The sequence below is a fragment of the Cherax quadricarinatus genome, chromosome 40, assembly GCF_038502225.1.
Source record: "Cherax quadricarinatus isolate ZL_2023a chromosome 40, ASM3850222v1, whole genome shotgun sequence".
Taxonomy (NCBI): domain Eukaryota; kingdom Metazoa; phylum Arthropoda; class Malacostraca; order Decapoda; family Parastacidae; genus Cherax; species Cherax quadricarinatus.
In genome coordinates this window covers 26,319,003-26,333,839 of record NC_091331.1, presented here as the reverse complement: position 1 = coordinate 26,333,839, position 14,837 = coordinate 26,319,003, and positions in this window count along the sequence as shown.

Genomic DNA, 14,837 nt, shown 5'->3' with positions numbered 1-14,837 from the left:
CTCGCCTGGCTAGCTCGCCTGGCTAGCACCTCTCGCCTGGCTAGCCCCTCTCGCCTGGCTAGCCCCTCTCGCCTGGCTAGAACCTGTCGCCTGGCTAGCCCCTCTCGCCTGGCTAGCCCCTCTCGCCTGGCTAGCCCCTCTCGCCTGGATAGCCCCTCTCGCCTGGCTAGCCCCTCTCGCCTGGCTAGAACCTCTCGCCTGGCTAGCCCCTCTCGCCTGGCTAGCCCCTCTCACCTGGCTAGCCCCTCTCGCCTGGCTAGCAGCTCTCGCCTGGCTAGCCCCTCTCGCCTGGCTAGCAACCTCTCGCCTGGCTAGCCCCTCGCCTGGCTGGCCAGAACCTCGCCTGGCTAGCCCTCTCGCCTGGCTAGGCCCCTCTCGCCTGGCTAGCATCTCTCGCCTGGCTAGCATCTCTCGCCTGGCTAGCCCCTCTCGCCTGGCTAGAACCTCTCGCCTGGCTAGCCCCTCTCGCCTGGCTAGCCCCTCTCGCCTGGCTAGCCCCTCTCGCCTGGCTAGAACCTCTCGCCTGGCTAGCCCCTCTCGCCTGGCTGGCCTCTCGCCTGGCTAGCCCCCCCTCTCGCCTGGCTAGCCCCTCTCGCCTGGCTAGCACCTCTCCGCCTGGCAGCTCCGCCTGGCAGGCACCCCTCTCGCCTGGCTAGCACCTCTCGCCTGGCTAGCACCTCCTCTCGCCTGGCTAGCACCTCTCCGCCTGGCTAGCACCCCTCTCGCCTGCTAGCACCTCGCCCTGGCCTAGCCCCTCTCGCCTGGCTAGCCCCTCTCGCCTGGCTAGGCCCCTCTCCCCGCCTGGCTAGCCCCTCTCTCGCCTCAGCCTCTCCGCCTGGCTAGCCCCCTCTCGCCTGGCTACCCCTCTCGCCTGGCTAGAACCTCTCGCCTGGCTAGCCCCTCTCGCCTGGCTAGCACCTCTCGCCTGGCTAGCCCCTCTCGCCTGGCTAGCCCCTCTCGCCTGGCTAGCACCTCTCGCCTGGCTAGCACCTCTCACCTGGCTGGCCCCTCTCGCCTGGCTGGCCCCTCTCGCCTAGCTAGACCTCAGCTAGCCAGCCCATCTCACCTGACCAGCCCATCTCACTTGGCCGGCCTGCTAGCTAGCCTGCTGGCTGGCCTGCTAGCTAGCCTGCTGGTTGGCTTGTTAGCTACCCTGCTGGCTGGGTGGCCTGCTGACTGGCTGGCTGACCTGTTAGCTAGCCTGCTGGCTGGCCTGCTAGCTAGTCTGCTGGCTGGCTGGCCTGCTGGCTGGCTGGCTGGCCTGCTAGCTAGCCTGCTGGCTAGCCTGCTGGCTGGCCTGTTAGCTAGCCTGCTGGCTGGCTGGCTGGCTGGCTGGCTGGCGGGTGGGCTGGCGGGTGGGCTGGCGGGTGGGCTGGCGGGTGGGCTGGCGGGTGGGCTGGCGGGTGGGTGTGTCAGCAGTAACAAGTGTTCCCTCAGTCTCTGGTAAAGCTTCACTATTCACTGTAAATATTTGTTGTTGTTCTCCTTTTGTCGCTCTACCAGCTCACTCTCTCCCTAGCTCACTCTCTCCCTAGCTCCACTCTCTCCCTAGCTCCACTCTCTCCCTAGCTCCACTCTCTCCCTAGCTCACTCTCTCCCTAGTTCACTCTCTCCCTAGCTCACTCTCTCCCAAGCTCACTCTCTCCCAAGCTCACTCTCTCCCTAGCTCCACTCTCTCCCTAGCTCCACTCTCTCCCTAGCTCACTCTCTCCCAAGCTCACTCTCTCCCAAGCTCACTATCTCCCTAGCTCCACTCTCTCCCTAGCTCACTCTCTCCCAACTTCTCTCCCAAGCTCACTCTCCCTAGCTCCATCTCTCCCCTAGCTCCACTCTCTCTCCCTAGCTCCACTCTCTCCCTAGCTCCATCTCTCCCTAGCTCCACTCCTCCATCTCTCCCTAGTCACTCTCTCCCTAGCTCACTCTCTCCCAAGCTCACTCTCTCCCAAGCTCACTTCCCACTCTCTCCCTAGCTCCACTCTCTCCCTAGTTCACTCTCTCCCTAGCTCACTCTCTCCCAAGCTCACCCCCTCCCCAGCTCACTCTCTCCCTAGCTCCACTCTCTCCCTAGCTCCACTCTCCCTAGCTCACTCTCTCCCAAGCTCACTCTCTCCCAAGCTCACTCTCTCCCTAGCTCCACTCTCTCCCTAGCTCCACTCTCTCCCTAGCTCCACTCTCTCCCTAGCTCCACTCTCTCCCTAGCTCAACTCTCTCCCTAGCTCCACTCTCTCCCTAGTTCACTCTCTCCCTAGTTCACTCTCTCCCTAGCTTACTCTCTCCCTAGCTTACTCTCTCCCTAGCTCACTCTCCCTAGCTCACTCTCTCCCTAGTTCACTCTCTCCCTAGCTCACTCTCTCCCTAGCTCACTCTCTCCCTAGCTCACTCTCTCCCTAGCTCACTCTCTCCCTAGCTCACTCTCTCCCTAGCTCACTCTCTCCCTAGCTCCACTCTCTCTCTAGCTCCACTCTCTCCCAAGCTCACTCTGTCCCTAGCTCCACTCTCTCCCTAGCTTACTCTCTCCCTAGCTCACTCTCCCTAGCTTACTCTCTCCCTAGCTCACTCTCCCTAGCTTACTCTCTCCCTAGTTCACTCTCTCCCTAGCTTACTCTCTCCCTAGCTTACTCTCTCCCTAGCTTACTCTCTCCCTAGCTTACTCTCTCCCTAGCTCACTCTCTCCCTAGCTCCACTCTCTCCCTAGCTCCACTCTCTCCCTAGCTCACTCTCTCCCTAGCTCACTCTCTCCCTAGCTCACTCTCTCCCTAGCATACTCTTTCCCTAGCTCACTCTCTCCCTAGTTTACTCTCCCTAGCTTACTCTCTCCGTAGTTCACTCTCTCCCTAGCTTACTCTCTCCCTAGCTTTCTCTCTAGTTCACTCTCTCCCTAGCTTACTCTCTCCCTAGCTTACTCTCTCCCTAGTTCACTCTCTCCCTAGCTTACTCTCTCTCTAGTTCACTCTCTCCCTAGCTTCTTTCCTAGTTTACTCTCCCTAGTTCACCCTTTTCCTAGCTCTCACTCTCCCTAGCTCTCTTCCTAGCTCACTCTTCCTAGCTCACTCTCTCCCTAGCTCACTCTCCCTAGTTTACTCTCTAGCTCTCTTCTTAGCTCACTCTCCTTTGCTCTCTTCCTAGCTCACTCTTTCCCTAGCTCTCTCTTTCCCTAGCTCTCTTTCCCTAGCTCTCTCTTTCCCTAGCTCTCTCTTTCCCTAGCTCTTCCTAGATCACTCTCTTCCTAGCTCACTCTCTCCCTAACTCACTATTTCCCTGGTTCACTCTCTCCCTGGCTCTCTTTCTAGCTCACTCTTCCTAGCACCCTCTTCCTAGCACACACTTCCTAGCTCACTCTCTCCCTAGCTCACTCTTCCTAGCTCACTCTCCCCCTAGCTCAGTCTTTCCCTAGCTCACTCTCTCTCCCTAGCTCTCTTTTTCGTTAGCTCTCTTCCTAGCTCACTCTCCGTAGCTCAGTCTTTCCCTAGCTCATTCTCTATCTAGCTCTCTTCATAGCTCTCTCTCTCCTTAGCTTTCTTGCCCTAGCTCTCTCCCTAGCTCACTCTTTCCCTAGCTCACTCTTTTCCTAGATCACTCTCTCCTAAGCTCACTCTCTCCCTAGCTCACTCTCTTTCTAGCTCACTCTCTTTCTAGCTCACTCTCTCTCTAGCTCACTCTCTCCCTAGCTCACTCTCTCCCTAGCTCACTCTCTCCCTAGCTCACTCTCTCCCTAGCTCTCTCTCCCTAGCTCACTCCCTAGCTCCCTCTCTCCCTAGCTCACTCTCTTCCTTCGCTTTCTCCCTAGCTCACTCTCTTCCTTCGCTTTCTCCCTAGCTCTCTTCCTTCGCTTTCTCCCTAGCTCACTTTCTCCCTGCCTCGCTCTCCCATGCTCCCTGCTTCACTCTCCCTCCTTTCTTGCTCTGCCTGATTCTTAGCTTTATTTTCCCTGCCTTTCTGCCTTACTTTGTCTCACTCCCTGCCTCACTTTCTCCCTGTTTAGCTATCTCCCTATCTTTCTGCCTCTTCCTGATTCACTCTCTCCATGTCTCATTCCCTACTTCACTCTGTCTCTGTCTGTCTGTCTGTCTGTCTGTCTCTCTCTCTGTCTGTCTGTCTGTCTCTCTCTCTCTCTCTCTCTGTCTGTCTGTCTGTCTCTCTCTCTTTCTCTCTCTCTCTCTCTCTCACTCTGTCTGTCTGTCTCTCTCTCTCTCTCTCTCTCTCTCTCTCTCTCTCTCTCTCTCTCTCTCTCTCTCTCTCTCTCTCTCTCTCTCTCTCTCTCTCTGTTTTCCATCCATTGTGTCTGCCCCTATCCAAGCACCCACTTATTTCATTCCTCTCATTCTCTGTTTCATTGTTTTTCCTCCCCTCTCCCATGCCCTTCTTTCCCATCCCTCCCTTTACCATGCCTAATTTCTCTCTCTCTCTCTCTCTCTCTCTCTCTCTCTCTCTCTCTCTCTCTCTCTCTCTCTCTCTCTCTCTCTCTCTCTCTCTCTCTCTCGTATCCCCCTTTTCACTCCCGGTCTTGTTTACTTCCTTTCTCTTATCTCCCTCTCTTCCTCCCCTCTCGTAACCTCCTCCTTAAGCCAATCTTCTCTCACACTGTCTCTCCATTCCATCCCTTTAGCTTTCCGTCTCTCTTCTCTTTCCCCTCTTTTCTATTTTCAGTTTTTCTATGCTACTATTTTTCTCCCTGCGTCATATACCAACTAAACCCATCAAAATCCCTACATCCATTTTATACTTTTTTTGTCAACATTCAGACACAAACATTTGCGAGTGAGCAGCCTACTCCCGCACAGTGAGAAATTCAAGAACCTCAATGGAACGATGTCACTTTGTCTGACTTTTTTGGGTTATATTAGGTGACCTACACATATGTTGCTATTTATGGCATTTTTTGTAACTGTATTCATGTGTACCTGTACCTGAATAAACTTACTTAACGAACACAGGTGAAAGTATTATCCTGCCAGGCGGCTCCGTCGGTAACATAACTTAAGACTTCATTGCCAATAAACATAAAAATGTATCACGGAACTGTAAATCTTTTAGAATCAATTCAGATGTTTCATTGGTTCAGTAATGATTCAGTCTTCAGGGGACACGCAAGTTTTTCAATATGTGACTCAATACTAAACAGTCTTTTGAGATTCCTGTGATGTTCAATGAGGATATGATGGAAGTTACTGCCTGAGAATACCAGTGCAGTGAAAAATGACACTTCTGAAACAATTGGGAATCTTTATTGAGGAAAAACGTTTCGCCAGCGAGTGGCTTCTTTAGTCCATTACAGAAAATAACGGTGGAAGATGACGGACTGAACATATCGACTCCAGGCTGAGGGACTGATTACCTCAAACTCCTCTTCATGCCCCACTGTTATTCTCTTTAATGGACTGAAGAAGCCACTGGTTGGCGAAACGTATGTCCTCAATAAAGGTTGCCAAATGTTGCCCAAGTGTCTCATTCTTCAACTTGTCGGTTACCAAAAACATTTCCATTACAGCAGTATAGTGATTAATCCACAGTCTCCATGCACACACTGTTGACCGTCAAAATTGTCAAGTTTCGGATTTCATGGACGGGGGTGAAGGGGACAGGACCGTAAGTTACACCAGGAGTGATCACATTATTATTATTATTATAATCAAAAAAAAGCGCTAAGCCAAAAGGGCTATACAACGCAGGAGTGACCACAAAGTCTCGCGATCTACCAGTAGGTTGCAGAGCTATTTTAATAGATCGCTGGATGATCAGTTAATGACACAGATTGCTAAGATTTGGAACATAATGTGTAACAGTTGAATATAACCAATAACGATTATCTGATAAACTCACTACCTCTCGCCCTGTCTTCTACTGTCTCCGGTATAAAATTCACCTCGTATTCATCAATGTTAGGTGTGTTGAACAGTTACAGTATGTTATTACAGACTTTCGCAGACAGTTCCAAGATTTAGTAACACTAGAACTCATGGCATTACTTATGTGCTTCCCGTCTGGTGTAAACATTGACACTCATTATATCGCATTAAATTGGCCTCGTTGTTTAATGTGGATCTGCAACCGAGAACGAAATTTTGATTCTGCCGAACGACCTTCAGATTATTTCCATGGGTTCACTTACAAATTTTTTGTCACCTCCGTGTTGAAGAAATAATATCTGATTTTCAGAAAAGGTGTTATGCAATTGTCAGAATATTTTCGAATCATTCTACCCTCTTGAGACAACGTCACACAAAAAATTGCCAGATCAAACAGCTGTTTGATCCCATCAAGCAGCGCCTGTGATCCTGGCTACACACGGCTTGCTGATGCCAGGCAGTGCAAAGCATCACGTCAGTAAGGTGTTCCAATTCCAGTATAGTTAAAATACGACTGAGATCCCGTGTGGCAGTAAGTCTGGTCGCCTCTGACTGACGTCGGGAGGTTCTGTAAGGCCTAACTTGAAGCTACAGTATTATTTTCACTAGTCTGTCATCTTTTGATGTTAGTTTTCGTTTCCGACGCAACGAAATGATTATGCACTTCATTTTGCTGGCAGTGATATGCTGGAGTGAAACCAGGATTTACCAATCTGTTAATGGTTTTTAATATGCTCATGGAATTAGTTTGTGCTGGTTAGCGAGGTACATGAGGGATGCGGAGTGAAACAACGATGGTACAGCCATTGATTATTTCCTCTTATGAATGTTCCATGTACGCAAACAATTGAAAAAATATATCCACACCTTGTACCTTTCCCAAAAGAGTTAGAATGTGTAAATTACCATGCACCAGTTTTTATTCTGCAGATGAGTGAAACCGGTGAAGACAATACAATGTAAACTGAAGGTCTGAGAATTATTCTTGGTTATACTATAGCTGTTAAAATCTGAGGGCCCGTGGTTCAATCACCGGCACGTTTGGAAACATTGGACATGTTACTTTACAGTTATGGGTTGTAATCACTTAGCAGTAAGTAGGTACCTGGGTATTAGTCAACTGTTGTGGGTTGCATCCTGGAGGTGACACTACAGTGGGTGTTACCTACGTACCGTGGGTGACATTATGGGTTACGCATATCAACACTTCTCCCCTCTCCTCCATTCACTGCTACCCCCTCATCACTGCCCATTCACCCACACATACCCACTTACCCACACACAACCACACATACCCACTCACCCACACTCACCCACTCACCTACACACTCACTCACCTACACACTCACTCACCCACACACACACTTACACATGCCCACTCACCCACACATACCCACTCACCCACACATACCCACTCACCCACACATACCCACTCACCCACACACTCTCACTCACCCACACACACTCACCCACACTCACTCACCCACACACACTCACTCACACACACTCACTCACCCACACACACTCACCCACACACACTCACACACTCACTCACCCACACACACTCACTCACCCACACATACCCACTCACCCACACACTCTCACCCACACACACTCACCCACACTCACTCATTCACCCACACACACTCACTCACACTCACTCACCCACACTCGCTCACCCACACACACACACCTACACATGCCCACTCACCCACACATACCCACTCACCCACACATACCCACTCACCCACACACTCACTCACCCACACACACTCACCCACACTCACCCACCCACACATACCCACTCACCCACACATACCCACTCACCGGCACACACTCACTCACCCACACACACACACTCACTCACCCACACACACTCACACACACTCACTCACCCACACACACTCACTCACCCACACATTGCAGTGATGTATAATCCACCACAGAACTGCAGGAGGCCAAGAGAGGAATATGAAGAGAGCAACAGAGCAATGGTGGACACACTTGCTGAGGTGGCAAGAAGAGCTCACTCCAGCAGAGCAAAGTTGCTGGTTATGGGGGATTTCAACCACAGGGAGATTGACTGGGAAAACCTGGAGCCACATGGGGGTCCCGAAACATGGAGAGCCAGGATGTTGAACGTGGTGCTGGAAAACCTCATGCACCAACATGTTAAGGACACTACCAGAGTGAGAGGGGAGGATGAACCAGCAAGATTGGACCTTGTGTTCACCCTGGGCAGCTCAGACATTGAGGACATCAAGTATGAGAGTCCCCTAGGAGCTAGCGACCACGTGGTTCTGTGCTTTGAATACATAGTAGAGCTGCAAGTGGAGAGAATAACAGGAGTAGAATGGGAAAAGCCTGACTATAAAAGAGGGGACTACATAGGGTTGAAGAACTTCCTGCGGGAGGTCCAGTGGGACAGAGAACTGGCAGGAAAGCCAGTAAATGAAATGATGGAATATGTAGCAACAAAATGCAAGGAGGCAGTGGAAAGGTTCATTCCCAAGGGCAACAGTAACAACGGGAAGACCAGAACAAGCCCCTGGTTCACCCGACTGTGTAAGGAGGCAAAAACAAAGTGCAATAGAGAATGGAAAAAGTACAGAAGGCAGAGAACACACGAAAATAGGGAGATCAGTCGCAGAGCCAGGAATGAGTACGCACAGGTAAGGAGGGAGGCCCAGCGACAGTATGAAAATGACATAGCATCGAGAATCAAGACAGACCCGAAACTGTTGTATAGCCACATCAGGAGGAAGACAACAGTCAAAGACCAGGTGATCAGATTAAGGACAGAAGGTGGAGAACTCACAAGAAATGATCAGGAGGTATGTGAGGAGCTGAACAGGAGATTTAAGGAAGTTTTTACAGTAGAGACAGGAAGGGCTGTGGGAAGACAGAACAGAAGGGAACATCAAGAGGGAATATACCAACAAGTGTTGGATGACATACGAACAACTGAGGAGGAGGTGAAGAAGCTCTTAAGTGACCTTGACACCTCAAAGGCGATGGGACCGGACAACATCTCCCCATGGGTCCTTAGAGAAGGAGCAGAGATGCTGTGTGTGCCTCTAACCACAATCTTCAACACATCCCTTGAAACTGGGCAACTACCTGAGAAATGGAAGACAGCTAATGTAGTCCCCATATTTAAGAAAGGAAACAGAAACGAGGCACTAAACTACAGACCTGTGTCTCTGACATGTATTGTGTGCAAAGTCATGGAGAAGATTATCAGGAGGAGAGTGGTCGAACACCTGGAAAGGAACAAGATTATAAATGAAAACCAGCATGGGTTCATGGAAGGCAAATCTTGTATCACAAACCTCCTGGAGTTTTATGACAAGGTAACAGAAGTAAGACATGAGAGAGAGGGTTGGGTAGATTGCGTTTTCCTAGACTGCAGGAAGGCCTTTGACACAGTTCCCCACAAGAGATTAGTGCAGAAGCTGGAGGATCAGGCACACGTAAAAGGAAGGGCACTGCAATGGATAAGGGAATACCTGACAGGGAGGCAGCAACGAGTCATGGTACGTGAAGAGGTATCACAGTGGGCGCCTGTTACGAGCGGGGTCCCACAGAGGTCAGTTCTAGGACCAGTGCTATTTTTGATATATGTGAACGGCATGATGGAAGGAATAGACTCTGAAGTGTCCCTGTTCGCAGATGACGTGAAGTTGATGAGAAGAATTAAATCGGACGAGGATGAGGCAGGACTGCAAAGAGACCTGGAGAGGCTGGACATGTGGTCCAGTAACTGGCTTCTCGAATTCAATCCAGCCAAATGCAAAGTCATGAAGATTGGGGAGGGGCAAAGAAGACCGCAGACAGAGTATAGGCTAGGTGGACAAAGACTACAGACCTCACTCAGGGAGAAAGACCTTGGGGTGACCATAACACCGAGCACATCACCGGAGGCACACATCAACCAAATAACCGCTGCAGCATACGGGCGCCTGGCAAACCTGAGAATAGCGTTCCGATACCTTAATAAGGAATCGTTCAAGACACTGTACACTGTGTATGTTAGGCCCATACTGGAGTATGCAGCACCAGTCTGGAACCCACACCTGGTCAAGCACGTCAAGAAGTTAGAGAAAGTACAAAGGTTTGCAACAAGGCTAGTCCCAGATCTCAAGGGAATGTCGTACGAGGAAAGGTTAAGGGAAATCGGACTGACGACACTGGAGGACAGAAGGGTCAGGGGAGACATGATAACGACATACAAGATACTGCGGGGAATAGACAAGGTGGACAGAGATAGGATGTTCCAGAGAGGGGACACAGGGACAAGGGGTCACAACTGGAAGCTGAAGACTCAGACGAGTCACAGGGACGTTAGGAAGTATTTCTTCAGTCATAGAGTTGTCAGCAAGTGGAATAGCCTAGCAAGTGAAGTAGTGGAGGCAGGAACCATACATAGTTTTAAGAAGAGGTATGACAAAGCTCAGGAAGCAGAGAGAGAGAGGATCCAGTAGCGATCAGTGAAGAGGCAGGGCCAGGAGCTGAGTCTCGACCCCTGCAACCACAATTAGGTGAGTACAATTAGGTGAGTACATACCCACTCACCCACACACTCTCACTTACCCACACACACTCACCCACACTCACCCACACACACTCACACACACTCACCCACACACACACACACCTACACATGCCCACTCACCCACACATACCCACTCACCCACACATACCCACTCACCCACACATACCCACTCACCCACACACTCTCACCCACAGACTCTCACTCACCCACACTCACTCACTCACCCACACACACTCACCCACACACACTCACTCACCCACACACACTCACCCACACTCACCCACACTCACCCACACACACTCACCCACACTCACTCACCCACACACACTCACCCACACACACTCACCCACACTCACCCACACACTCTCACTCACCCACACACACTCACCCACACTCACTCACCCACATACACTCACTCACCCACACACACTCACTCACCCACAAACACTCACTCACCCACACACACTCACTCACCCACACACACTCACCCACACACTATCACTCACCCACACACACTCACCCACACACACTCACCCACACACACTCACTCACCCACACACACACTCACTCACTCACCCACACTCACTCACCCACACACACTCACTCACCCACACACACTCACCCACACACACTCACCCACACACACTCACCCACACACACTCACCCACACACACTCACCCACACACACTCACCCACACACACTCACTCACCCACACACACTCACTCACCCACACACACTCACCCACACACACTCACTCACCCACACACACTCACCCACACTCACCCACACACACTCATTCACTCACCCACACACACTCACCCACACACACTCACCCACACACACTCACACACCCACACTCACCCACACCCACACTCACCCACACACACTCACCCACACTCACCCACACACACTCACTCACGCACACACACTCACCCACACACACTCACTCACCCACACACACTCACCCACACACACTCACACCCACACACACCCACACTCACCCACACACTATCACTCACCCACACACACTCACCCACACTCACCCACACACACTCACTCACCCACACTCACTCACTCACCCACACACACTCACTCACCCACACACACTCACTCACCCACACACACTCACACACACTCACTCACCCACACACACTCACCCACACACACTCACTCACCCACACACACTCACTCACCCACACACACTCACTCACCCACACACACTCACTCACCCACACACACCCACGCACACCCACACACTCACCCACACACACTCACCCACACTCACCCACACACACTCACTCACCCACACACACTCACTCACCCACACATACTCACTCACTCACCCACACACACTCACCCACACACACTCACCCACACACACTCACCCACACACACTCACCCACACACACACACTCACGCACACACACTCACTCACCCACACACACACTCACTCACCCACACACACTCACCCACACACACTCACCCACACACACTCACTCACCCACACACACTCACCCACACACACACACTCACCCACACACACTCACTCACTCACTCACTCACCCACACACTATCACTCACCCACACACACTCACCCACACACACACTCACCCACACTCACCCACACACTCACTCACCCACACACACACTCACCCACACACTCACCCACACACACTCACCCACACACACCCACACACTCACCCATACACTCACCCACACACACTCACCCACACACACTCACCCACACACTCACCCACACACTCACTCACCCACACACACTCACCCACACTCACCCACACACATTCACACACACTCACCCACACACACTCACCCACACACACTCACCCACACACACTCACCCACACACACTCACCCACACTCACCCACACACACTCACCCACACACACTCACTCACACACACTCACTCACCCACACACACTCACACACACTCACCCACACACACTCACCCACACACACTCACCCACACACTATCACTCACCCACACACACTCACCCACACTCACCCACACTCACTCACCCACACACACACACTCACCCACACACTATCACTCACCCACACACACCCACACTCACCCACACACACTCACTCACCCACACACACTCACTCACCCACACACACTCACCCACACACACTCACTCACCCACACGCTATCACTCACTCACACCCACACACACTCACCCACACACACTCACTCACCCACACACACTCACTCACCCACACTCACTCACCCACACACACTCATTCACTCACCCACACACACTCACTCACCCACACACACTCACCCACACACACTCACCCACACACACTCACTCACCCACACACACTCACCCACACACACTCACTCACTCACCCACACACACTCACCCACACACACTCACCCACACACACTCACTCACCCACACACACTCACCCACACTCACTCGCCCACACACACACACTCACCCACACACACTCACCCACACACACACTCACTCACCCACACACACTCACTCACCCACACACACTCACCCACACACACTCACTCACACACACTCACCCACACACACTCACACACTCACCCACACACACTCACCCACACACACTCACCCACACACTCTCACCCACACATTCACCCACACACACTCACCCACACTCACCCACACACACTCACTCACACACACTCACTCACCCACACACACTCACTCACCCACACACACTCACCCACACACACTCACCCACACACACTCACCCACACACACTCACCCACACACTATCACTCACCCACACACACTCACCCACACTCACCCACACACACTCACTCACCCACACACACACACCCACACACACTCACCCACACACACTCACTCACCCACACACACTCACTCACCCACACACTATCACTCACCCACACACACCCACACTCACCCACACTCACTCACTCACCCACACACACACACACCTACACATGCCCACTCACCCACACATACCCACTCACCCACACATACCCACTCACCCACACATACCCACTCACCCACACATACCCACTCACCCACACACTCTCACCCACAGACTCTCACTCACCCACACACACTCACTCACCCACACACACTCACTCACCCACACACACTCACCCACACTCACCCACACTCACTCACCCACACACACTCACCCACACTCACTCACCCACACACACTCACCCACACACACTCACCCACACTCACCCACACACTCTCACTCACCCACACACACTCACCCACACTCACTCACCCACATACACTCACTCACCCACACACACTCACTCACCCACAAACACTCACTCACCCACACACACTCACTCACCCACACACACTCACCCACACACTATCACTCACCCACACACACTCACCCACACACACTCACTCACCCACACACACACTCACTCACTCACCCACACTCACTCACCCACACACACTCACTCACCCACACACACTCACCCACACACACTCGCCCACACACACTCACCCACACACACTCACCCACACACACTCACCCACACACACTCACTCACCCACACACACTCACTCACCCACACACACTCACTCACCCACACACACTCACCCACACACACTCACTCACCCACACACACTCACCCACACTCACCCACACACACTCACTCACTCACCCACACACACTCACTCACCCACACTCACCCACACACACCCACACTCACCCACACACACTCACCCACACTCACCCACACACACTCACTCACGCACACACACTCACTCACCCACACACACTCACCCACACACACTCACACCCACACACACCCACACTCACCCACACACTATCACTCACCCACACACACTCACCCACACTCACCCACACACACTCACTCACCCACACTCACTCACCCACACACACTCACTCACCCACACACACTCACTCACCCACACACACTCACTCACACACACTCACTCACCCACACACACTCACCCACACACACTCACTCACCCACACACACTCACTCACCCACACACACTCACTCACCCACACACACTCACTCACCCACACACACCCACGCACACCCACACACTCACCCACACACACTCACCCACACTCACCCACACACACTCACTCACCCACACACACTCACTCACCCACACATACTCACTCACTCACCCACACACACTCACCCACACACACTCACCCACACACACTCACCCACACACACTCACCCACACACACTCACGCACACACACTCACTCACCCACACACACACTCACTCACCCACACACACTCACCCACACACACTCACCCACACACACTCACTCACCCACACACACTCACCCACACACACACACTCACCCACACACACTCACTCACTCACTCACTCACTCACTCACCCACACACTATCACTCACCCACACACACTCACCCACACACACACTCACCC